The 26,631-nt window shown below is 40.3% G+C and overlaps 1 long non-coding RNA gene across 1 annotated transcript in view; it reads right to left on the bottom strand.

The window, feature by feature from the left end:
* Positions 1 to 22,600, bottom strand: part of LOC140492157 (uncharacterized) — a 29,946-nt gene extending 7,346 nt beyond the window's left edge. Inside the window, exons 1-2 of the long non-coding RNA XR_011963506.1 lie at positions 22,532 to 22,600; positions 1,906 to 2,088 (exon numbers count right to left, since the gene is read on the bottom strand). This is a non-coding gene — a long non-coding RNA (uncharacterized lncRNA). The remainder of the gene's footprint in view (positions 1 to 1,905; positions 2,089 to 22,531) is intronic.
* Positions 22,601 to 26,631: the final 4,031 nt, after the last annotated feature.

The raw sequence follows: 26,631 nt of genomic DNA, 5'->3' as shown, positions 1-26,631 counted from the left end.
ACCTGTCCATGTCAACCAGATATCCCAACCCAATCTAGTCCCGCCTGCCAGCACTCGGCCCATTTCCTTCCAAACCCTTCCTATTTTTATACCCATCCAAATGCCTGGTAAATGTTGCAATTGTACCAGCCTCCACCACATCCTCTGGCAGCTCATAACATACATGTACCACCTTCTGCGTGAAAACGTTGCTCCTTAGGTCTCTTTTATATCTTTCCCCTCTCACCCTAAACTTCTGCCCTCTAGTTCTGGACTCCCCAAACCCAGGGAAAAGACTTTGTCTATTTACCCTACCATGCCCCTCATAATTTTGTAAAATTCTATAAGGTCACCCCTCAGCCTCTGACGCTCCAGGGAAAACAGCCCCAGCCTGTTCAGCCTCTCCCTATAGCTCAAATCCTCCAACCCTGGCAACATCCTTGTAAATCTTTTCTGAACCGTTTCAAGTTTTACAACATCTTTCCAATAGGAAGGAGACCAGAATTGCACACAATATTCCTACAGTGGCCTAACCAATGTCCTGTACAGCCGCAAAATGACCTCCCAACTCCTGTACTCAATAGTCTGACTGATAAAGAAAAGCATACCAAACGTCTTCTTCACTATCCTACCACATAAACTTAAGGAAAAGGACAGGAGATTTGGAGAGGGTGTGAGGAAATATTTTTTCATTTAGAGGGTGGTGTATCCTCACTGCCTGTAAAGGTGTTAGAATGTAGAGGCTCTCATAACATTTAAGGAGTATTTAGCTGTGCACTTGCAATGCCAAGGCACAACAGGATACGGGATTAGAATAGTTAGGTGCTTGCTTCTGGCTGGTGCAGACTTGATGGGCCAAACAGCTTTTCCTGTGCTGCAGACCTCTATGACTCTAATTCAAATTACCCACTATTCTCACTGGAAGGACTGATTAAAGAGTTATGCTTTATTTAATCAAGACTAACTATCTTCCTGATGGAATATTAAGCCATAATGACTATTTAACCTATTTGGTCCGATGAAATATTAATTTTACAAATGTGGATTCCTTTTCAGAAAATTATTGTGTTGTAGATTTTTTAAAAGTAACATAAAAGTATATCTCCTTCCAAAGTTCATGTTTCACAATTCAGCTTCATCCCTAAATTTTGTGCATATATCTCAATCTTTATCACGCTTGCTGTTCATTGATTTAAACCCGATTAGTGTTCCTATTTATGTACCCACTTTGTTATCTATGAATTTTTTCAATCTCATTGGCTGTTATGACTTTTTGTTGCCTGCTTAATTTTCTCTAGATGCCACAGTCCCCCTGTAGAAGGCATTAAATTCAAACTGACACCAGTATAGAAAAAGTCAGAGCAACTTTAATTAAGGCCAAACTTGAGTGCCTGCCTTTGCCACTGAATGCAAAGTCCAATCAGACTTTTTTGCCTCAGATAATTGACCTGTTTAGTACTTATCAGTACGTATACAATACATGCTATGACATTCTCTAGAAGATCAATGTGTCATCACAAGCAACTGCAACTTAATTCATCATAATCAATAAAATGGGAGTGTTAGAGTACTTTCTCCATTTTGTTCAGTTCAGGTGCTTTATATTGGTAATACTGCATGTTCAGTACGAACAACATAATTATAATATTAATGAAAAGTCCCTGACTCATCAGAATATTTTGAAGCTAAAGGGAATTGTAATTGCAATGCCTAAGCTCAATTTAGGGTGTACTTTGTGATGGGGGAGGGGGGTGGGGGTGTCATATTTAAAAGTAAAAGCAAGAAACAACTACTGTAACATAATAAAATGTATTTAAGGTAAGTTTAACATAAGTAGCATTCATATTTAAATTAAAAAGGCTTTCAAAGGAATAATTTTATTCCATTTGTTTAAAAAATATTTTATAACTTTTATGATCTTATTACCTTTCACAGAGTCTTCCTATGGAGGGTTGATTTTACCATCCCACATTCCTGGTATAGGGCTGTGCTCATGAGTTCAGGTCAAACTATTTGGGCTACAGTCTTGATTCCCATCTCTGACACCTCTTCTATACAGGAAGTGTGGGCTTGTAGAATATTCCCATATGCTGCAAGGTGCCTGGAAAACTAAGAGCAACAAATACTTGGTTTCTGTACAAAATGAACAGTATCAGTTGTTGTATTATTTTAACGTGTGGGTAAGTCAAAACATTTTTACTGCAGTGATAATGTAAAGCACTACTGTGTGAGGTATTTTACAGTCTTCTTAGAAAAGCATGATGGCACGTAATTGAATTACAAAGTAATAATCAAATTGAGGCACAATTCCAAGTCTTCTGCAAGAGAGTAAAGGATGAAAGAAGCAGTAAACTGTACCATAAATTGGTTAAAGAATCTCAAAAAAGGCTAGTGATAAATAATACCGGATTAAGCAGGCCAGTTATATTTATACTGGTCATTATTTTGACTGCTATTGACATTATTTTCTGATGCCTCTAACCTTTGGACACTGTCTGATTTTTATTAAATATCTGGGACAGAGAGTGTGGCAAACATGAAACTAACTTATTCATTTATTCAATCCCATTTATTACTGTAAATGAGATGTAAGATACTGCTACAATTGTTGCATCATTCTCCAAATGATAATACATTGTTTGAAAGTGCAGTTATTCAGATGCTCTCCAAATTAGACCATAAGACCACAAGACATAGGAGTGGAAGTAAGGCCATTCGGCCCATCGAGTCCACTCCGCCATTCAACCATGGCTGATGGGCATTTCAACTTACCCGCATTCTCCCCGTAGCCCTTAATTCCTTGTGACATCAAGAATTTATCAATGCCTTGAAGACATTTAGCGTCCCACCCTTTCCAAGCCATGTATTATCTTGTAAGTTTCTTTTAGATCGCCCCTTAATCTTCTAAACTCCAATGAATACAATTCAGGATCCTCAGCCGTTCTCGTATGTTAGACCTACCATTCCAGGGATCATCCTTGTGAATCTCCGCTGGACACGCTCCAGTGCCAGTATGTCCTTCCTGAGGTGTGGGGACGAAAACTGGACACAGTACTCCAAATGGGGCCTAAGCAGAGCTTTATAAAGTCTTAGTAGCACAACGGTGCTTTTATATTCCAACCCTCTTGGGATAAATGACAACATTGCATTTGCTTTCTTAATCATGGACTCAACCTGCATGTTTACCTTTAGAGAATCCTCAACTAGCACTCCCCGATCCCTTTGTACTTAGGCTTTATGAATTTTCTCATCGTTTAGAAAGTAGTCCATGCTTGTATTATTTTTTCCAAAGTGCAAGATCTCGCATTTGCTCACATTGAATTCCATCAGCCATTTCCTGGACCACTCTCCCAAATGTCTAGGTCCTTTTGCAGCCTTCCCACTTCCTCAGTACTATCTGCCTGTCCACCTAAATTACTTTATGGTAGCTCTCGTTAACATAACTACAACTACATCCTTTTGAATGAATAGGTGGTTGTCAAAGCAGATGAAAATTGAATGTGTTTGAAGTATTGATTTTTGAAACATTTCATTTGGGATTGATTAAAATGTGGATCAAGTTTTTCAATTTTCCAAAGATTGTGCCAATACGCTTCATAGTGCAATTTATTAAAAACTGAATAAAGACAAATCTGTTTTACATGATTTCAGTGAATACACCATCAGATTTAATTTAGAAATTAATATAACACATCATAAAATAATGACAAGTACAATTGGTGACAAAGACATGTACAGTAGGTTTTAATTATATAATCCAGACATTTAATTTTTTAATATAGAAGGAATATTGTTTTATAGCCATAGATAACTTTGCAGACTAAACAAGAGCTATTAATCTTCCAAAACTGGAACAGCCTAAAGAATCTTAGGCCAGGATGGCTATGACCCAGTTCACTTAAACAAAAGATGATGAGCCAAGAACAGGGCAAGAAGGGGGGTGGGAAGAAAGGAAGGCACTCATCAGTAAACACACTGCATGTCAGTCCGCTCTGAAAGACTGTTTTACCATTCTGATTCCATAATCTTCCCTCAATGAAAACGAATCCTACAGACATCCAGCATTAAAAGGAAATAATTTCACCCACTGCTGTGCTTTGCTGTCAGATTAGGGGAACTTTGCTGTGTTCAATCAGATAAAATATTCACTGATGGCTGCAATTTCTAACAGATTCACGAACACAGGAACTTTGGTATGAGGTGAAGAACCGAATTTTTCAGTAGGTTTCGTGTGATCGAACATCTGTTAGTAATTGAATTAATATTTAATACATCAGAGCAGAATTCTTTTTTCCTTTCTTTAATGTAATAATGATGAGCAACACAAGGTGAGAAATGGTTTTTCTTTCATGTGTTCAGCATGGTTAACTTTTCGAACATGGGATGTGTCAGCTTGGCTCCGTGAACAGTCTAACCGTAGTATACCTGCCAATTAAAGCTGATTGGTCATATCAGAAAAGCTGACACAGTTTCAGTAAATGACATCTCATAGGAAGAACAAAGTACATGCTGAAACCATCTGAAAACACATCATTGAGAGCAAAAGTGTCACATGAAAACAAACTTGTCATTACTTAAGCTATATGTTTACCCAACCGTTACTTATAGGTAAGAAGAAAATTAAAACATGTAAATGTTTTGCACCAGTGGATGGCTTAAAATTTTCTGAAAGTAGTAGATAAATAGCTTGATGATGTGAAATATAAAAACAGAATTTCCAATCAATAATTGGCCAGACTGAAAACAGAATTGACTATCATTTTGACCACCACAATATGTTGAGCTAATAAAGTGCCAACCTGACCCACGTCTACCTGGTCAGGTAGTGCAATAGTTTAATGACCATGCAATGTAACCATCATGCTGCTCTTTCTTCAGCAAGTTAAATGTCTGCTTTATTCAAGAAACCAAAGTGACCTCTTTCTTCTTTAGGTGTTGCTGAAGAAAACAACTTATAAATACTGGCACTAGAAATACTTCAGAATATTTGGTCCATTCACTTTGCCCCACCCCCATCAGGATATTACAGAATAATCCATAAGGGATTGCACCTGTAGTAGAAAAGGTAGATACTGAATCTGGGAGAAAGGTTCTTTTTTGGACTCAATGCATATGGTGTTCAGATTTTCAAATGTTCTTGCTGTTTAACTCATTCAAGTCAATTGTAGGTCATGGAATTATAGAGATGTATAACATGGAAACAGACCCTTTGGTCGAACTCTTCCAAGCCAACCAGATATCCTAAATTGATCTAGTCCCATTTGCCAGTCCACATCCCTCTTAACCCTTCCAATTCATGTACCCATCCAGATGCCTTTTAACTGTTGCAATTGTACTCGCCTCCACCACTTCATGTGGCAGTTAATTTCCAAGCACGCACCAGCCTCTACGTGAACGAGTTGCCCCTTAGGTCTCTTTTAAATCTTTCCCCTAAACCTATGCTCTCTAGTTCTGGACTCCCCCAAACCAGGAAAAATACCTTGTCTATTTACCCTATCCATGCCCCTCATGATTTTATAAACCTCTGTAAGGTTACCCCTCAGCCTCTGAAGCTCCAGGGAAAACAGCCCCAGCCTATTCAGTATTCCATCATATAGCATATTTCAGCATTGTATTTGGAGGATCTGAAAATGGGTCACTATTCCTAGAGCACTCATCAGCTACACAGCTTTTGCTAAAATACTGATATGCCCAGTATTGAACAACATGTTCTGTTATAATGAATGGTGCAATTCTTGGGTAGATTTCAGGGGGGATGCAAAGAGGGTGTAACCCTGCCATACCTATTATTTCACAATATTAATTATACTCAGAGTCATAGAGATGTACAGAACAGAAACAGACCCTTCAGTCCACCTCTTCCATGCTGACGAGATAACCTAACCCAATCTAATCCCATTTGCTAACACTTGGCCCATATCCCTCTAAACTCTTCCAATTCATATACCCATCCAGATGTCTTTTAAATACTGTAATTGTATCAGCATCTACTACTTTCTCTGGCAGCTCATTCCATAGCAGCCACTGCATGAAAAAGTTGCCCCGTTGGTCCCTTTTATAACTTGCCCCACTCACCCTAAACCTCTAGTTCTGAACTCCCACACCCCAGGGAAAAGATCTTATCTATTTATCCTATCCATGCCCCTCATGATTTTATAAACCTCTATAAGGTCACCCCTTAGCCTCCAGCGCTCCAAGGAAGACAGCCCCAGCCTATTCAGCCTCTCCATATAGCTCAAATCCTCCAAGCCTGGCAATATCCTTGTAAATCTTTTCTGAACCCATTCAAGTTTCACAGCATCCTTCCGATAGGAAGGAGATCAGAATAGCATGCAATATTCCAAAACTGGCCTCCCAACTCCTATACTCAATGTTCTGACCAATAAAGGAAAACATACCAAATGCCTTCTTCATTATCCTATCTACCTGTGACTCTATTTCAAGGAGCTATGAACCTTCACTGCAAGGTCTCTTTGTTCAGCAATACTCCCCAGGACCTTCTCATTAAGCATATACGTCCTGCTCTGATTTGCTTTTCCAAAATGCAGCACTTCACATTTAGTTAAATTCAACACCATCTGTCACTCTTCAGCCCATTGGCCCATCTGATCAAGATCCCATTGTACTCGAGGTAACCTTCTTTGCTGTCCATTACATCGCCAATTTTGGTCTCATCTGAAAACTTAATAACTCTATGTCCGATGTTCACAGGGCACTTCACACTTTCAATGCATTATCTGAGCTGACATGGCACCTATTGTTAAAGTTCAATTGATTATGTAACTTTTAAAAATATTCTGGAATTTACATATGAAAGAACTGAAACCAACATGGTCATTCTAAAAGATGAGAGACTTGACAATCCAGGTCTTTTTCAATATATAATTTCAGTTAAATTCTGTGTCTTACGGTCTTATACTCGACTACCACCTGATGAAGGAGCAGAGCTCTGAAAGCTAGTGCTTCCAAATAAATCTGTCTGACTATAACCTAGTGTTTTGTGATTTTTAACTATGTTCACATCCAAATCATTTACATAAATGACAAAAATAGTGGACCCAGCACTGACCTTTGTGGTACTCTACTGGTCACAGGCCTCCAGTCTGAAAAGCAACCCTCCACCACCACCTGCTGTCTTCTACCTTTGAGCCAGTTCTGTATCCAAATGGCTAGTTCTCCCTGTATTCCATGAGATCGAACCTTGCTAACCAGTCTCCCATGAGGAACCTTGTCGAACGCCTTAGTGAAAGCCATGTAGATCACGTTCACTGCTCTGCCCTCAGCAATCTTCTTTGTTATTTCTTCAGCCATGGTGAAATGGCTTGTGTTACGTCTGTCAGAATAAGGTAAAAAAACTCAAAGGATGATGTATAGATGTTACATTGCCTTCCTTCTGGGAGGCCTCCAACCCATAGTGTATCACAGCCTAAGGGGAGGCTTCTTTTATGCTGGCTGGTGAAGGGCTTTTGCCCGAAAAGTCGATTTTCCTGCTCCTCGGATGCTGCCTGAACTGCTGTGCTTTTCCAGCAGCACTCTAATCTCGAATCTAGTTTCCAGCATCTGCAGTCTTGTTTTTACCTATGACACATAGCATAATATCATGGAAAAAGCTCTTTTAATTCTGCAACTCTAACTGCAAACTGACATGGAAATTCCTTTATTCCAATCGTGAGGACATTCCCCACGATAGGCTCTAATCCTGGTCTTTATGTCTTGATGCCATCTTTCTGATGCTGCTTGTGTTTCTGGGTGATAGACTGAACTATTCATTATCACTTTGACTATTCTGAACAAAAGATTTGAAACTTGATCTGATAATATTTCCTTAGAATTGAGCTAATAATTCCAATAACATTTGCCATATTTATCCCCAAAGGTGCTGCATCAGGATATCTTATTGAAACATCAATAATTGATAAAAGATACAGAATCCCAAGATATCCTACGCAATCTCTTCACACCTTGCTAAATGCTTCTTGGACATCCTGTATAATTATGGTTATGGTTTAGTTGTTGGTTGAGGTTTCTTCTCTACATAACATGTATGGCATGTTTGGCAAAATTTAACACCATCTTTCTGCAATCCTGGCCAATAACAATGTTTTAGTATTAGAAGCAGCATTCGACAGACGCCATCAAAATTTCAAGACCAGGATTGGAATCTATTTGCAGGAATGTTCTCATGATTGGAGTAGAGGAGTTTCCATGCCAATTTGCCATTAGGAATACAGAACTAAAATAACTTTTCTGTGATATTATGTGATGTGTCATAGCCAGTGCAAAAGAAGTTTGACCTTAGGCTGTGATATACTATGGGTTGGAGGCCTCCCAGAAGGAATGATGTAGAAGTGCAGGTGTTGGACTGGGGTGGCCAAAGTTAGAAAATCACACAACACCAGGTTATAGTCCAACAGGTTCATTCGGAAGCACTAGCTTTCAGAGCATTTCTCCTTCTTCAAGTAGCTGTGGGACAGGATCATAAGACACAGAATTTTTAGTGAAATTATACATTTAGAATAGGTTGTAGGCTTTGGTTCATTAATGTGAACCAAATAACCAATGAAGAACCAAGCCCTGCAACCCATTCTAAAAAATGAAAGGCTTAACAGCAATCTAGGTTTGTTCAATCTGTCATTTCAGTTGCATTACACTGTGATCTTCTGCTATAAATTCTGTGTCTTATGATCCTGTCCTACAGCTACCTGGTGAAGAAGCAGCGCTATGAAAGCTAGTGCTTCCAAATGAACCTTTTGGACGATAACCTGGTGTTCTGTGATTTTTAACGTTGTCCAAGAAGGAAGGCAATGTAATTTCTCACATTGTCCTCTGAGTTATTTTACCTTATTTAGATTCATGTAAAACAACCCATTTCACCAAGTAATGTTAGGAAATTATAAAACTGGCAGGGCTACATCCACATTGCATCACCCCAACAATGCACCCAAGAAATGCACTATTCATTATAATAGACCATGTTCTTAAATGCTTCTAGTTCCTTGTGAAGATAACAGAAGATAGCAGCTTCAAGGCATTGTGCATCAATAAGAGTTGTAGAATGTGTTCGAGAATTGGTGGATATATGTAACCTTTTAAGAAGCAGAGTGACTTACAGGCTGCAATTGATAGGTTTTCTCTCAGTCCATGGCTTATCGCCTAATCATGCCCATTATAGCAATCTATTGTCCTCTAATTGAAGTGGTGGTGACTTGCAAAGTCCCCCAGTTTTCCCTGGACCTTGCACTCTTCTATGTTGTGTCAGATTTTAACCTTATACTCAGAGTTACCCCCTTTTACCACGTTATGCATAGCATCAGAAAAAAATCAACACATCCCCAGATTTAAATTTCCACTTTCCCTACTCATCCGTGGACTAATACCTGATAACACTCCTGCCCATTATTATCCAAACAGCCAGGATTGACCATGGCTTAACAACAGAGTGACTTTGAGGACAGCCCTGACTAAGCATGGCTCAGTCCTCGGTCTGATGTCTCCCTGACTGATTAACGGTAATCTTTAGACTGTTGGACTGCCCTGAAGGAATGGCCATTACCATATCATCAGACAGCAAAAGCAATGATCCCTGAATAATGATAGGAGCAAGCCATGTACTGACCGTGGCCAAGTCTCCAGACTATATCTGAATAATTGCTTTGACTAACTATGGTGACAATCTAATCATAGTCCCACTTGACCCTACTGAGGAAAAATTCTCTCTGAATTTCAGACAAGTTATTTTGATTAAAGCACAAACAGTGTGTTTGATGCATAAAGTGCCAAGATATGCTGTAGGTATGACATCGACATTGCACAAGGGCATGCACTAGCATGTCAAACCCCTTGACTGTTCAGTGCTGTTAAGTGTAATAAGCTGCCTTTCTTTCTGTCTCCAATAAAAGCCAATGCAGACTAGAGATGCTGAGAGCTTCAAAGTAAGCACAATGTGAGTCAGTGTAAAGAAAGCAAGCTAAGAGATATAAGATACATGTTGTGCAAATGCATGCGATATCTATGTGTCCCTGATTGCAACATGAGCTGTCAGAAGTGTAGAAGCATAGATTATAGGGGCAGGAGGTGGCCAGAGAGTCACAGAGTCATAGTGATGCACAACACAGAAACTGACCCTTCGGTTCACCTCTTCCATGCTGACTAGGTATCCCAACCTAATCTAGTCCCATTTGCCAGCACTTGACCCACATCCCTCTAAATACTTCCTATTTGTGTACCCATTCAGATGCCTTTTAATTGTTGCAATTGTACCAGCCTCCACCACTTCATCTGGCAGCTCATTCCATGCACGCACTACCCTCTGCATGACAAAGTTGCCCCTTAAGTCCCTTTTGTATCCTCCCCCTCTCACCCTAAACCTGTGCCTTCTAGTTCTGAATTCTCCCACAGCAGGAAAAAGACCTTGTCCATTTATCCTATCCATGCCCCTCATGATTTTATAAACCTCTATGAGATCACCTTTCAGCCTTCGATGCTCCACGGAAAGCAGCCCCAGTCTATTCAGCCTCTCCATATAGCTCAAATCCACCAACCCCTGCAACATCCTTGTAAATCTTTTCTGAACTTTTTCAAGTTTCATAACATTCTTCCGATAGGAAGGAGACCAGAGTTGCATGCAATATTTCAACTTGGCCTAACCAACATCCTGTACAGCCACAACATGACCTCCCAACTCCTATATTCAATGATCTGACTAATAAACCAAAGCATACCTTCTTCACTCTCCTATCTACCCTCAATCCTACTTTCAAGGCACTATGAACCTGCACTCCAAAGTCTCTTTATTCAGCAACCTCCTCAGGACCTTATCATTAAGTATATAGGTCCTGCTAAGATTTGCTTTCCCAAAATGCAGCACCTCACATTTATCTAAACTTAACTCCATCTGCTACTCCTCAGCCCATTGGCCCATCTGATCAAGATCCCATTGTAATCTGAGGTAACCTTCTTCGCTGTCCATTACATCTCCAATTTTTGTGTCATCTGCAAACTTACAAACGATACCTCCTATGTTCCCATCCAAATCATTTATATAAATGATGAAAAGTAGTGGACCCAGCACCGATCCTTGTGGCACTCCAATGGTCAAAGGCCTCCAGTCTGAAAAACAACCCTCCACTACCTTTGAGTCAGTTCTGTATCCAAATGGCTAGTTCTCCCTGTATTCTATGAGATCTAACCTTGCTAACCAGTCTCCCATGGGGAACCTTGTCGAATGCCTTACAGAAGTCCACCATTCTGTCCTCATCGATCCTCTTTTTGACTTCTTCAAAAAATTCAATCAAGTTCATGAGGCATGATTTCCCATACACAAAGCCATGTTGACTATCCCTAATCAGTCCTTTCTTTTCCAAATAAGCATAAATCCTGTCCCTCAGGATTCCCACCAACAACTTGCCCAGTACCGATTTCAGGCTCACCAGTCTATAGTTCCCTGTTGTCCTTACCACACTTCTTAAATAATGGTACCATATTAGCTAACCTCCAGTCTTTTAGCACCTCACTTGTGACTATCAATGATCCAAATATCTCAGTAAGGGGCCCAGCAATCACTTCCCTAGCTTCCCACAGAGTTCTAGAGTACAGTCTGAGACTGTTACAGTTGAGAAAAGAGGCGAGTCAAACTGTCAGGACAGGCAGCAGCAAAGCAGACAGCAAGATAGGACTGATAAATTGCACTGCATTTATTTCAATGCAAGAGACCAACAGGGAAGGCTGATGAACTCAAGGCATGGTTAGGAACATGGGACTGTAATATCATTGCAATTACAGAAACGTGGCTCAGGGATGGACAGGACTGGCAGCTTAATGTTCCAGGATATAAATGCCACAGGAAAGATAGAAAGGGAGGCAAGAGAAGAGGAGGAGTGCTGTTTTTGATAAGGAATAGCATTAAGGCTGTACTTAGGGAGGATATTCCCTGAAATACATCCAAGGAAGTTATTTAGGTGGAACTGAGAAATAAGAAAGGGATGATCACCTTATTTGGATTGTATTATAGATTGTATTCATCAGGACCTGGGGAGTTATCCATCTTTATGCATTTCAAGGCACCCAGCATTTCCTCCTCTGTAATATGGACATTTTTCAAGATGGCACCATCTATTTCTCCACATTCTATATCTTTCACGTCCTTCTCCACAGTAAACGCTGATGAAAAATACTCATTTAGTATCTCCCCTTTCTCCTGCGGCTCTGCACAAAGGCTGCCTTGTTGATCTTTGAGAGGCCCTATTCTCTCCCTAGTTACCCTTTTGTCCTTAATGTATTTGTAAAAAACCCTTTGTATTCTCCTTAACTCTATTTGCCAAAGCTATCTCATGTCCCCTTTTTGCCCTCCTGATTTCCCTCTTAAGTATACTCCTACTGCCTTTATACTTTTCTAAGGATTCAATCGATCTCTCCTGTTCATACCTGACATATGTTTCCTTCTTTTTCTTAATTAAGTCCTCACTTTCTCTAGTTATCTAGCATTTCCTGCATATGCCAGCCTTTCCTTTCACCCTAACAGGAATACACTATCTCTGGATTCTCATTATCTCATTTCTGAAGGCTACCCATTTTCCAGCCATCCCTTTAACTGTGAACATCTGCCCTCAGTCAGCTTTTGAAAGTTCTTGCCTAATACCTTCAAAATTAGCCTTCCTCCAATTTAGAGTTTCAACTGTTAGATCTGGTTTATCTTTTCCATCACTATTTTAAAACGAATAGAATTGTAGTCGCTGGCCCCAAAGTGCTCCCCCACTGACACCCTAAGTTTTGCACCTTCTCTATTAGGTACATCCACATACTGACTCAGAAAAGTTTCTTTGGACACTCTTGACAAATTCCTCTCCATCTAAACCCTCGACACTATGGCAGTTCCAGTCTATGTTTGGAAAGATAAAATCCCCTATGATAACCATGCTATTATTCTTACAAATAACTGAAATCTTCTTATAAATTTGTTTCTCAATTTCCCACTGACAATTAGGAGATGATCATCCCTTTCTTATTTCTCAGTTCCACCCAAATAACTTCCTTTGATGTATTTCTAGGAATATCCTCCCTAAGTACAGCCTTAATGCTATCCCTTATCAAAAACGGCACTCCCCCTCCTCTCTTGCCTCCCTTTCTGTCCTTCCTGTCGCATTTGTATCTTGGAACATTAAGCTGCCAATTCTATCCATCCCTGAAGCACATTTCTGTAATTGCTGTAATATCCCAGTCCCATGTGCCTAACCATGCCTTGAGTTCATCTGCCTTCCCTGTTAGACTCCTTGCATTGAAATAAATGCAGTGCCATTGATCAATCCTACCTTGTTGTCTGCTTTGTATCTGTCTGTCCTGACTGTTTGACTCGCTTCTTTTCTCAACTGTACCAGTCTCAGTCTGATCTCTTTCTTCACTATCTCCCTGGGTCCCACCCCCTCCTTACTCATTTGAATCCTCCCAAGCAGCTCTAGCAAATCTCCCTGCAGTATATTAGTCCCCTTTCAATTCAGGTGCAACCCATCCTTCCTGTACAGGTCACTTCTACCCCAGAAAAGATTCCAATGATCCAAAAGGTTGAATTCTTCTCCCATACACCAGCTCTTCAGTCACACATTCATCTGCCCTATTCTCCTCTTCCTACCCTCACTAGCTCGTAACACTGGGAGTAATCCAGATATTACTACCCTCGAGGACCTCCTTTTTAAATTCCTGCCTAACTTTCTGTATTCTCCCTTCAGAATCTTATCGTTTTCTCTTCTTATGTTGTTGGTACCAATGTGTACAATGACTTCCTGCTAGTCCCTCTCCCCTTTGAGAACATTTTGCACCTTCTCTGAGACATTCTTGATCCTGGCACTAGGGAGGCAACACAGTATTCTGATTTTTCGCTGCTGGCCGCAGAAATGTCTGTCTGTACCTCGGACTAGACAGTCCCTTAACACAACTGATCACTTGGAATCTGATGTACCCCTCATTACATTATAGCCAGTCTCTATACTAGAAACTTGGCTGTACATGCTACATTCCCCTGAAAGTCCATCACACCCTACATTTTCCAAAACAGCATACTTGTTTGAAATGGGGATAGCCACAGAAGACTCCTGTACTACCTACCTACTTCTCCTACCTTTCTTGGAGTTAACCCATCCACCTGACTGTATCTGTGTCTTTTCTCTCTTCCTATAACTGCCATCTATCACATCCCCTTGCTCTTGTAAATTCCTCATTGCCTCTAACTGTCATTCCAACTGATCATTCCATCTAACAGTATTCACAAACAGTGACATTTAGTGCAGATATAATCCTCAGTAACCCTTAAACTCTCATGAAACTCCCACATCTGACAGGAAGAGCATATCACTCTACTGAAGGCCATTTTGCTCCTTCTAATCTACAGAACCAGAAAACAGCTCTGTCTCATTGCTCTACAAAACACTGCTCCAGGCTAACTTAACACTTATGGCTTATATTTTTAAAAGTTAATTAAGAGACAGATCCCAATGAAAACATATAATCAAGAAAGAACCCACTCTACTCACTATTGTAGATTTACAGCAAGGCTATACTTAAAACTATTCACTTATCTGTTTCTGTGCTGTGACCCCTCCCAAACAGGTTCCTCCAAGATCAGTTGTGAACTTTGCTGTTTGTTAAGTTTTCCTAGACACACTCCAATGTCCAGTGATACATAAATTCAAACAGCAAAGGCAGTAACTGCGCAGATTCACTGCTGTGTCAGTTAGCAGTGTGGGTTTCTTCCTCTCTCTCCTTTACAGATCATTTAGCATTTTAAGCCTGCTCTGCCATTCAGCAAGCTCATAGCTGATTGTCAAACTCAGTATCTGCATTTCTCCTTTCGCCCAATACCCCATGATCCCTTCAACCCTAAGAACTGTATTTAACTCCTATTTGAAAACATTCAATGTTTTGACATCAGTCACTTTTTTGTGGCAGAAAATTCCACAAGTTCCCCACTATTTGGTTGAAGAAATTTCTCCTCATCTCAGTCCTAAAGAGCCTATCCATTTCCTTAGACTATGACAAGGAAGCATCCATGGCATAAATGTCCATGAGCTTGAAAGTGAAGTCCTGGAGAGCTATTGTAGTGTGACAGTTGTTCTGAAAGTAGCTGTGATGATGCAGGGATGCAGGGTGGTTTGGTGATGCCAGTTGGCATGGAGGAAGAGTGAAAGACTACAATGGCAGTGGAGCATACAGGAAATGCTTGTGACAGTGAAACTAGATGAAGAGCCAGAGAAGCAAACATTGAGCTGTGGCATCAGATAACCATTCTAACTTTCACTTTGGGCATTTAGACCATTTGCATCTTGGGGAAGAAGGAGAGGATGGGAAACTGTATAGAAATAATATTTAATATTAATGAGACTTAAATGCATGGAAACAAATTGGTTGCTACACATTTTAGTGAGATTCAGAACTCACCACATAAACCTTCAAAACATAATCTGAATTTCTTTCTTGACATCAGGAATCTGATTTTTCATTCTTTCATAATCATAATAGACAATGTGAAGATTATTTTTTAAAAGTTATATAATGCTATCTCGCATAAAACTTACTTACAAAAGCTGTTACCATCTCATAATTTGATTTGTGTAAATAGGCCAATGGAAATCATCAATGACCTTATATGAGGTTAAGGTAGAGGATGCATCACCCATAAAACAACATCTTTATAGACTCAACCCAGAGAAGCTAGTTCAGGTGACAGAATGAAATAATGTTCATGATGCACAATGATGTTACTGAATCAATTATAGTTGGGCTTACCCACTATTACGGTGCTGAAGCTAAATATATCACAATGATAGTGTATCAATTATTGCAAGTTCCATTTGGTCACAAGAGTGGATTCGTATCCAATTCCACAATTGAAGAAGTGTAATGAGAGGACTGGACAAGCAAGGTTTGTTACAAAAAAAATTTATTAAAGGGATATTGGCAAGTTCCATTGATTGATATGGCCAAAGGCAAATTAGTTTTCATAACACTCGGTGGATTCCATCAATGTAAAATCATGCCATTCGGAATGAAAAATACACTAGCAACATTTCTAAGATTAACCAGTAAAATCATTGAAACATTATACAATTGCAGTTTCCAAATTCTGCTGCTTACCTACAGGAGTGCTGCCATTTGGAAACTGTGCTCCTCAGCTGTGGATGGAGTAAGGAAAGATGGCAGAGAAGGAGAGAACAACCTGGACGTTGATGTGACTGGAACACTGAAGAGGAGAGGGGTCAACTCATGGATGACCAGCAGAAGAGGTCAGGCCACCATGCAATACCAGTGTCAGATAGTGACATCTGGATCAGTGTCATCCCCAGTGATGATGAGGACTGCGTGACAGTTCAGAAAGAAAGTCAATGATCTTCTGCACTTTGTCTTGATAAGTGCAATAACCTGCTGTCTGCTTCCCTACACTTACCTATGCCTCACACCCATCTTCCAACAATCCTTTTGATCTGACACCTCGTCTTTGCAAGCCACGCCCTCTCTCATTTTCTCAAGTGGGGGAGCTGCATCTTCATTTGATCAAGCTTTCTGGGGAAAAGATTCTTGCCATAGCAGTTGAAAACAGGGCTTACTTCTTTAGGGTTATTGAAATATCCATGTACCGACAAACAAGTAAATAACATTTGTTATTTCCACTGCAACAGTGATATTGACAAGGCATCAAGCACCAGGACTATCCAGTGGCCACAACGCTTTCTACCTCATAAGTTTTACAGGTAGACCCATGTACCAAGCACTAGCATGTGTCTTGCAAAGGAGTGTCCGCTAACCCCTCATTTCCCCTTAATTGCTTGGACGAAGACGATGAGATGACCATGACCCACCCATTTGAGTGACCTGTTCTGCCCTCACCTTCCCAGACCCCTGTCTGGTTGACAGACATGGCTCCAACTATGACAGTCCTTGAACCACCACTTCCCGCACCCCAACCTCAGACTGGCACATTTGGAGAGACAGGGCTGACTGTGTCCTGTTCTATGGAGCAAGATTCATGGTCCTCTGTGTAATGCCACCCTGAGCAGACACTTGACCCTGGCTGAAACCCAGGACAGGCATAGGAAGCTGACCTTGATGAACCTGAATGACAACTTCACTGCAAACCACTCCCAAAACTTTCAGAGATGTTCCATTGCCAGCTCTGGATGCTGTCTGTTTGGCATGAACACTGAGGTTATGTGATGTGGATGCTAGAGAGACATGGCATACTGATGTGTGACAAGACGCATGTGCCTCTGACTGTGGGTTGCTTAGCAGTACAACCACCTGCCTGGTTGGGCGACTGAGCCAATTGCCGATGCAAGGCTCAATAGGGCAAGATAAGGCATGCTGCAAGTTAGCCACGAGGCACTAAGTGAATGTGCTCTGAGTGAGCAAGTGAGCAGCCCTGTTACACAGTCTGACCCATGCCATATGATAGGTTCTTTTTCCTGTACAATATTCATAACTGATGCAGCCTTGCCTTGCTGCTTGCCAGTGCCCAATAGACCAGTCTACTTTTACAGGGCATGGTGCCTGTGCATTAGAGGATGCCAGGATGGTTGGAATGACTCCCTGAAAGTGAATTGCCAATGTTTGCAGTGGAAGAATACGTGTAACATGAGTTGGTGGATGTGCCCTGCTGTGTAATTTGTCCCTGGGGAAGATGGACGTCTTCTGGAGCAAGCAATGAACTGAACATGTCAGGTACCTACTCTGGTTTCCATGTCCAGATTTACCAAAAGCTGGGTTGTCTGGTGAGTTTGACAAGATCACAAGCTGTGATGAGTGGGATTTTAACAAGGCGTTTAAGGGACATCAACTGGGAACTTAATGCCTCCAAGCTGCTTGAGGACAATGAACCTCAAGTGGAATGATGTTGACATTGAGACCAGCTTGGCAGAGCATCTCATCTGATTCTACCACTCATCATGCCATAGTCCATGCAAATCAGAGCCTGATTTTTTTTAAATTTTCTAGGAGAAAGTGGGGACTGCAGATGCTGGAGATCAGAGCTGAAAAATGTGTTGCTGGAAAAGCGCAGCAGGTCAGGCAGCATCCAAGGAGCAGGAGAATCGATGTTTCGGGCATGTGCCCTTCTTCAGGAATGGGCCATTCCTGAAGAAGGGCTCATGCCCGAAACGTTGATTCTCCTGCTCCTTGGATGCTGCCTGACCTGCTGCGCTTTTCCAGCAACACACATTCAGCTTTTTTAAAATTTTGTATGTTAAGAAGGAAGACATGTTTAGTCACTTTTAGAGTTTCATTTGTGAACTTGGGCTATGGCACAGTCAACTCTAGAAATCTGTTTTGTTCACATTTCAATGAAGTTTTGCAACCTTGACTTGAAGAACTGGGAGGGTTAACTGTTCAGTTTATTACCAAAAAAAGTTAGAAGAAACAAAAAAACCTCTGTTATTGTCTAGTAACAGACATCTAGACACACAGAGGAGCAGAATAGTCCAGAAAGTCAATCAGTCTTTGAGTGGAGTATGTCAGAGAGTGAAGGGTTGCTGGACAATGGATTTAGGGGACTTGTAATTTTTCTGCAGCTAAAATAATAGAGTTTTATTTACATTTTGTTTTCAGGCATGCAGGGAGAGGCATTAGTTGCAGGGATAAAATCTAATAACTGCACAAAAATTCTCTGAAAGGACACTGGTTGCAGCTGTATCAGCCTGAGACTGAGTAAGGCATCTTCAAGTGAGAAAGTGATGAATCTTCATTGAGGTTTAGGTGTTTATAAGAATTTTGCTAGAATAAGAGGTCTAGTGTGAATGTAACTCCTTTGCTGATAGCTGTGATGAAGTATTTCTGATCTTTCTTTGTGTCTAACGTAATATTGTTTTTTTAAACTTTGTTTAAAAATATTTTATTTTTTATGCTCAAAGTACACTGATAGCCTCTAGTGCAATACTTCCCAAACAGTTTCTCACTGTGGCTCCATTTCAAAGCTTGATGAAAAACTGCGAGGGTTGGGATAGAGGTATGTGGGGAGGGAAGATCTGTGAGACTGAGAAAGGGTGGATGATGAGGATGAAACTATTTGGTAGCTTTTTGGTGGCTAGTATTGTCATGCAACATGTGATTCTGTTTGGTGTCCCACCTACCAATTTGGGGAGCCCTGATCTAGTGAATGTGTTCAGTAACTTGACCTCCAGACTTAAAAAAAAGTTAGGATTTAACAAGGCAAGTTTCAGTCTTGAATCTGACTTATTCAATATTAACATTAACTAAGTTCATATTGACAGTTACTTAATCAACCCTCTTCTTTCCCTAACATTTTGAAATTTGTTATAGACCATGTATATATTACATCCTGGTAATGATCCCATTACATTTGTTATCTCACTGCTAATTGTTGCCTTCAAATTTCCTGCAAAACTCAGTGTTGGAACTATAACTTTTTTTTCATCATTTTTCATTATATTTTATAATGTAAGTTGATCAGTCAATAATAGGTAGTTTAGTTGTGCTTTTAATTGTAATAGATAGTCAACTATCATCCTTCTTCATGCAGCTTGAGCCTTTTACTTAGTACTGGGCCTGATGATGATTCATTAATTAGAATTGTTGCTGAGGTTTTGAATGTCATTGTGTCTAATTGAAGTATTCTTCATGAAGACTCCTTTCAAACTGTTACCTCAAGTCATTAATTGCTGGTGCAATTATATTCCACAGTAAAGCTGATCATTAATCTTTTATTGCATCACTTGTGTGTTTATGTTTGTTGATGATTGATGGTTAATTACAATTTTAACATAAACAAAACAAAACTGAGATTATATGGCACAATGACCCTTTTCCTGTATTTTCGTTCTGTGATTTATGCTGAGTGAACATCTTTATGCACAAGGTCTTCTGTCTTCAGAAGTCTGCATGGAGAATTTGAGTCAGATTTGACATTAAAATTGTTGAAAATTTACCTTTGCAATTTTATTCCTATCTGATTAAAAACCAAATATTCAGCTTGAATATAAATTGCTCACAGATAATAAAACTGCTTGACCAGTATACCATTATCAAAGTTGAAAGATAACTATATTTCTATAAAATCAAAGTGAAAATTAATAAGACAAATTTCTGAGAGAATTTACCTTTTTTAACGAAATTAAATCTCCTGCAAGTATATATGTTTGGCCACGTAAAGAGCTGACCTTATTTTATTAAATTCCCTTCTTAATATGGTTCATGTCCTTGATGCATGTAAGAATGGATATGCATAATACTTGAAAGGAATAGGACAGAATGCAGTTTATGTACAGAAACATACAAAAAAATTACAGTATCCATCATTTGTAAGAGGTTGATTAAAAATTAATTAGAAGTTTCAGATTTTGTAATGTGTTTATTCTATGCGTTACTAGACATAAAGCACAAAAAAAACAGATTAGAGAAAATATGATTATTAATAGTGCTATAAGCCATTCTTGGCAGTTTTATTTGTAAGTGAGGTGTTTATTTCTGTGATAATTCTTGGTAGCTATTTCTCAAATCATGAGGCTGTAAACACATCATAAATACTATAAGGCAATTAACCAATAACTTATTACAATGGCTAACAAGTAAATGAAGATAAATTGTATGAAAATCAAATAGCTATTGGTTTTACATTAACTTTTGTGTATTTTCATCACAGTGCCATCACTGAGTGTACAATAAGTCACACATTTGGACTCCTTTTTCAATTTGCTTCAATTATCCAGTACAGTAAATAATATCTAAATGAAAGTTTCAGCATAAAAGAATTATCAATCATACTTACGTGGTTTAAAGAATCATTAAACCACTTGGTTTAATTGTGTTGTTAATTGTAATAGATAGTCAACCATCATCCTTCTTCATGCAGCTTGAGACTTTGACTTAGTACTGGCCCTGATGATGATTCATCAACAGCCTTGAATGACTTCACGTTTACCAAGCGTAAAATGTTAGAAACCAGCCATTTGTGTATTGGAATGGTTGAGTTTATGGACAACAAAGGCTTGAATGAGGGTTTCAGGATCAGTTAAACTGAGACAGTGCTCTAGTTGGATGATATTATGGAGTGGCAATTTCTGGAGCACAAGTCATCAGTACTATTTTCAGAATGTTGTGGTTTAAAGAATCTTTAAACCACACAATATGTAGGAGTGTGTTGATCTTGTTTTTTGATTATTGGACATCTTTAATGATTTTCAGAACTCCTAAGCATGGTCAGCAAGCAGAGGAAGAAGTGATTGTAACGCAGATGTCGTATCTGACCACAGAGGATACTTACAAGATAAGTTCAATCTCTTTGCTTATTGGAACCATTGGCAGAGTTTTAGCTTCAAGATTAAGCAAAGGGATAAGCATACGATGGTGGTGTTTGGATGGAAATGAGAAAGCCCAAATAGTTTCGGGTTGGAAACCAGACAAGATTCCATCTATTTTCGAGTTTCACTAGGAAGGGATCAGAGGTATGACTTAAATTCAGATATATCATTGAAATTGTTGAAAATATATCTTTGCAATGTTTAGTCATAGAATAGTATAGCATCATAAAATCTTCTATAATATGGAAGTAGGTCATTCGGCTCATCGAGTCCACACAGACCCTCGAAAAGCATCCCACCCAGACCTACCCTACTACCCTATCCCTATAACCCTGCATTTCCCATGGCTAATCCACCTAACGTACACAGCTTTGGACCATGGTGGGAGGACTGGAGCACCTGGAAGAAACCCATCCAGATATGGGGGAATGTGTAAACTCCAGATACTCTTGGGTCAGGATCTTGGACAGGATCAGACAACAGACATTTGTCCAAGAGTGGAATCAAAGCCAGTTGCTGATGCTGTGAGCCGGCAGTGCTAACCAATGAGCCAACGTGCCACCCAAAGATAATCCTGCCTTGTTAAGAGGCCATATATTTAGCTAGAATATAAAAAGTGCACATTGTTTAAAAATGTAAAATGTATACCATCAAAGTTAAAGTACAGCTATATTTCTAATAAAGCAAAGTGATCTGTTTAAATATGAGACATTTCTGAAGGAAATGTGAGAACTAGGCAACTGATTCTTATTTTAACCCAGCCCGTTGAAAGCCAGAGCTCAGCAGGCATTCTGTGATCTCACCAGGCAAATCATGTGACAGCAAAGTAAGGAGCCATCATTCATTGAAACAGGCAGGGAAACACTTAAACAGTGAAAGTGAACCATTGTGACCCTTCCAAGGTGAGATTTGGTGATCATAGTGCTTCTTTTAAGAGTTTGCTTTCACTGCTTGACAGCTGATTTCAAGCTTCTGTTGGATATCAAGTCACTTACCTTGGACCTCACCTTCAACTGCACTGTCTTGCTGTTAGCTTTCACCAGAACATGGGAGCAGCTCATTCAGCTCTACCCTACATCTCTGATGAGGAAGAAAAATATACAAACAAGAACAGCAATAGCACCAAAGCAACAGGAGCCCTGCCAGCAGGAGTAACAACTACCATGTCTGACAACTGCAGCCTCCACCATGATCCTGACCCAAGAGTACCAGAGTGCTCTCTTGATAAAATACAATCTTTCAACATTTGCAACACATACCATTCTGCAGGACAAAGGGGATTAACACAGAGATCCAGCTGAAAGGAGGCCAGATCCAAATGCAGAATCCACAGGAACGCAGAGGAACAGCTCTCTTGACATGTGTGAACATCAGAGTCTCAGAAGATTTGGGCTTTCACTGCAGGCCTTTGCTGATATTAATAGACTTTTGAAACAAGAAAATCTTCCTGTGCACCAGGGTGGGTACACGCTGCCAGTGGCCATCAAGATGCCTGTCACTGGAGGGCAGCACCGCTCTCCTGGACACAGGCAGAAATCACAACTCGTAATGATTAAAGGTCCGTTGGCCAAAAACATTAAAGCAGGTGAATCAGCCAATCAGAGGCAGTTACACCCCTCAATTTTATGCTGGAGTGTAGTGTGCCAACTCTCAGTGTACGATCCGACATTATGCACATATGCCTTTTGAAAATGGCCATGCATGAGAATGTTTAAAATGTCTTCTATGAGTTGGATCAGTTTAATCTGCTGTGCATTACTAGCCTTTTCTGTAAATTCAAAACTGCACTGAGTTTAAAACCAAAAATGCTTTCAGACTGCTTTTTGTTTCCAAGTTCTACCCATGTATTGACTACTGTACATTTTATGTACTTTACACGGTGAAGTTCAACAGTCCACCGAATTCAGATTATTACTATGTCTGGTTCTCTCACAGAAACAAGACGGCAAAGGCATTCATTATCTGAAATGTGAAAATAGCTAGGAAGGTTCAGAATTAGGCTGGCGCTTTCTCTGTATTGTGCATTTGGCCTTAAAGTAGATCAAAAAATGATCCCAACATACAATTTGTATTCAGTATTTGAACAAAACCAAAGTTGTTTGCATCTGTGCTATCTCTGAAATGCAAACACATTTAAAATGTTTGTATATTTTTTCAGTACAGTGCGGTGTTTCACTTTGAGCTGGCGTATTAGTCACTGTCTTTGTCCCCTCTGACACAGCTCCTCAACAGCAGCAGTCTCACAGTGGCCTGGATGTCCAAGGAGCTGCTGGTGCTGCACTTGTTGTAATGGGCCAGGCAGGAAGCCTCCCCCATGATGAACTTGAAAATATTGTTGACAAATTAGTTCATGAAGCTTATAGCCTTGGAGGAGATGCCACTGACAGGGTGATTTTGTTACATTCTGCTTCACGTCAACTTACAGAAATTTTCAGACAACAGTTCTGGGACACACACACACCAATCAACTCCACCGCCCTATGGCCAACCACTTCAATTCCCCCTCCCACTCTGCCAAGGACATGCAAGTCCTGGGTCTCCTGCACCACCAAATTCGAGCCACCTGACGCCTGGAAGAAGAACGCCTCAACTTATGCCTTGGGACCCTCCAACCACATGGGATCAATGTGGATTTCACCAGTTTCCTGATCTCCCCTACCCACCTTATTCCAGATCCAACCTTCCAGCTCAGCACCGCCCTTTTGAACTGTCCTCCCTGTAATCTTCCTTCCCAGTTATCTGCTCCATCCTCCACTCTTCCCTATCATCGTCACTCCACTTCATCTACCTATCACATTCCAAGCTACCTTCCCCCCAACAGCCTAACCCCCCCATTTACCTCTCAGCCCCCTTGGCACCCCTCCACATTCCTGACAAAGAGCTTATGCTCGAAACGTCGACTCTCCTGCTCCTTGGATGCAACCTGATCAGCTGTGCTTTTCCAGCAACACAGGTTTTGACTCTGATTCTGCTTCATTACTTTGTAGATGTAGTATCTTTAAATAATTTTAAGGTAGAAGTAGATAGATTCTTTATTACCAAGGGGTGAAAGCTTATCAGGGATATACAGGAATCTAGAGTTATGGTTAAATTCAGATAAGTTATGATCTTATTGAAGCACAGACTAGGCTCAAATGTCCTGTTCATATGTAAGCATCACAAAGTGTGCTTAAGAGTAGCACTTGGAATTAGAATATGAGACTGAGCCACTTAATGAGATACTAGGTCAGATGACAAGTAGCTTTGCAAAGGTGAAGCATTTTTTAAAATGCATTCATGTGATGTGAGCATTGCTGGTTAGGCCAGCATTTATCGCCAATCCTTAATTGTCCAAAGAGCAGGCAAACGTCAAAAATATTGTTGTGTCACATAGAATCATAAAATCTTAGAATCCCTACATTGTGAAAACAGGCCTTTCAGCCCAACAAGTCAACACTGACCCTCCAAAGAGTATCCCACTCAAACCCATTCCCCTACCTTATTAATCTACATTTATCCTTGACTAGTACACCTAATCTACACATCCCTGAACATTATGGACAGTTTAGCATGGTCAATTCACCTAACTTGCACATTTTTGGATTGTGTGAGGAAACTGCAGCACTTGGAGGAAACCCACACAGGCACTTGTAGGCCAGACCAGATAAGAATGGCAATCTTGTTCCCTAAATAGCATTAGAATTTCTTTAAGGAGTTTAATGAGTGTCATAAATGAGGAAAGTGAGGTAGAGAGTTGAAAAAGTGCATGGATGGAACTTCAAAACTTGGGAACTGGGCAACTGAAGAGATGTACACAGTGGAACAATTATAACATGAAATATAAGATGCCAGAACTAGAAGAACATTGGAATATTGGAGGGTTGTGGGATGGAAAGGGATTGCAAGGCCAAGGCCATGAAGGGTTTTGCAAAAATGGATGACAAGTTTGAAGTCAACATGTTGCTTGACTGACAGCCAATGTAGGTCAGTGAACACAGGGACAACAGAGAAACAGGACTTGCGGTGGGTAGCACAGCCTTGGATGGCTTCACGTTTACCAAGAATAAAATGTTAGAAACCAGCCATTTGTGTACTGGAATGGTTGAGTTTATGGGCAACAAAGGCTTGAATGAGGGTTTCAGGGTCAGATAAACTGAGACAGTGCTCTAGTTGGATAATGTTATGGAGTGGCAAGTTCTGAAGCACAAGTCATCAGTACTATTTTCAGAATGTTGTCAGGGCCCATAGTCTTTGCAGTATCCAGTGTCTCCAGCCATTTCTTGATATCATATGGAGGGAATCAAATTGGCTGAAGATTAGTAATTGTAATGCAGGGGACCAGTGGAGGAGGCCGAGATGGATCATCCACTCAGTACTTCAGGCTGCGAAAGATTCAGCTATTTTGTCAATGAATGTCCCTCTGCCATAAGGTCTGAAGTGGGAATGTTTGCCAATGATTACACAATGACTCATCACACATGACTCCTCAGATACTGAAGCAAGTATCAATGTCCAAATGCACAAAGATCTGGACAATATCCATATTTCAGCTGACATGTGGTGAGTAACATTCACGTCACACAAATGCCAGGCTATGACCATCACCAGTAAGAGACAATCTAACCATCAACTTTGATATTCCATAGTGTTACCATCACTGAATTCTCCCACTAGCAACATCTTTGGGGTTATCATTGACCAGAAACTCAACTGGACTCACCACATAAACACAGTGACTACAACAGCAGGTCAGAGGCTAGGAATACTAAGGAGTATGATGGAATACTCCCCACATGCCTGGACAAGTGCAGCCCAAATAACGTCCAAGAGGCTTGAACAATCCAGAATAAAGCAGTCCGCTTGATTGGCACTACGTCTACAAGCATCCAATCCCTGTACCACCGACACTCAGTGGCAGCAGTGTGTTCTATTGACTAGATGCACTGTAGAAATTTGTCAAAGATCTACAGACAGCACCTTCCAAACCCACAACCGACTTTTGTCTAGAAAGACAAGGGCAGCAGATATTTGGGAACACCATCACCTTCAAATTCCCATCCAAGCCACTCACTATCCTGACTTGGAAATATATCACTGATCCTTCACTGTAGTGGGATCAAAATCCTGGCATTCCCTCTCTAATGGCATTGTGGGTCAACCCACAGCAGGTGGATCACAGCAGTTAATGAAGGCAGCTTTGTGCCACCTTCTCAAGGACAACTAGGGATGGGTAATAAATGCTGGCCACAAATCAATTAATTTAAAAAAAAGGTGGATATAGGTGTTCTTAGTCATAGCACAAATATGAAGTCGGTAGCATGTCCCAGGATGAAAGATGATACCAAGATTGTGAACAGATGGACTTAATCTCAGACTGATG

This window comes from Chiloscyllium punctatum, chromosome 20, assembly GCF_047496795.1.
Source record: "Chiloscyllium punctatum isolate Juve2018m chromosome 20, sChiPun1.3, whole genome shotgun sequence".
In the NCBI taxonomy this organism is placed as follows: domain Eukaryota; kingdom Metazoa; phylum Chordata; class Chondrichthyes; order Orectolobiformes; family Hemiscylliidae; genus Chiloscyllium; species Chiloscyllium punctatum.
The sequence above is the reverse complement of the archived record's forward strand: the minus strand, read 5'-3'. Positions and strand labels throughout refer to the sequence as shown.